This window comes from Echinops telfairi, unplaced genomic scaffold (genome assembly GCF_000313985.2).
Source record: "Echinops telfairi isolate 266 unplaced genomic scaffold, ASM31398v2 ScPeMD7_7469;HRSCAF=8507_1, whole genome shotgun sequence".
In the NCBI taxonomy this organism is placed as follows: Eukaryota; Metazoa; Chordata; class Mammalia; order Afrosoricida; family Tenrecidae; genus Echinops; species Echinops telfairi.
The window spans coordinates 9701184-9702649 of record NW_022111373.1 but is presented as its reverse complement, the minus strand read 5'-3'; positions in this window follow the sequence as shown (position 1 = coordinate 9702649).

Sequence of the window (1466 nt, the reverse complement as noted above, 5' to 3'; positions counted from 1 at the left end):
TAGCAAGGGCTCAGGTAGAAAGCAAATGTTCTGAGAATGATGATGGCAACAAATGTACAAATATGCTTGACACAATGGATGGATGGATGGATTGTGATAAGCATTGTACGAACCCCCAATAAAATGATTTTTTTAAGTTGGAAACAAAGAAGAGAGAACAGTCATTGGAAATAGAATTGTAGATGGTGATAGAAACAATGCTGGAGGTCACATGATCAAAATTTGCAAGACCAAGAGCATCTTCATGGTAAATACCCTTTGTCAACCACACAACAGGTGGACATATGGACATATGCACTTCTCCAGATGGAATACACAGAACCCAAACTGAGTTCATCTGTGGGAAGAGGTAATAGAGACGCTCAATAGCAACCACTGCTCATATGCCAGTTCAGGTTGAAGCCAAAAAAAAATTAAAACACATCCAAGAGAGCCAAAAGATGACCCAGAGTCTATCCCACCTGAATGTTAAGAACATCTCAAGAACAGATTGGCCACTTCAGACACTGAATGAGAGAAGACCTAATAAGTTGTAGGAGGACATCAAGAGCATCTTACATGAAGAAAACAAAATATTACTAAAGACAGGAAAGAAGAAAAAGGACAAAGTGGATGTCAGAAGAGACTCTGAAACTTGCTCTTAATAGTACATGGAAGAAATGATGAAGTCAAAAATAAGACTCTCTATGATAACTTAGCAAGGAGGTTTTGAAAGGGAGCCAAAGGTAGATTAAAAACAACAACAACAAAAAACCCATAGATTCAGGAATGTGTTTGGGGCTAGCACTAAATCCTAGCTCCAATGTAAGACCAACTAGTTGTTACATCACAGTCCTGCTCCATATTCACCCTTGGGAAGGGAGCACAGAGGATATGGGTGCTACAGCAAAGTGTGGTGAAGAAATTAGATGGTGCCGGCTATCAGATAAAATAGAATCCGGGGTGTTAAAGGCTTGTTTCCAAACAAGCAGCCATCTAAGTGAGATGTTGTGGCAGTTACATAAACTACTGTCAACTTGAGGAAGGGGTGGAATCTAGCCTGTCAATGAGGTTGCAGCTTGATGACCTCATTTGGAGCCCCTAAGGAGATAAATAGTTCACAGGAGGGCAGAGTTTTGTCTCCCTGCGAGAGATTCCTGTTGACAAGACACATGGAGCTACAATGATGGAGCCAGAGCCATGGAGCAGAAGGAGCCATGTGGAGACCCACGTCAGCTCAGAGATGCTTCCATCGCCACTGGATCCACAAGACTTTCCACCCACTGGCCTGTGATCTTCCTGCACTCAGCATTATTGCATGGCTGTGTGAATCTGAAGAGGAATTTATAAACTGGTATCGGACATATGGCCTAATATTGGACTTAGGGACTTGATCTGGACTAAGCTGAGATGTTTTCTTAATATACAATTACTCTTTATATAAAGCTCTTTCTTACACACACACACACACACACACACACACACAC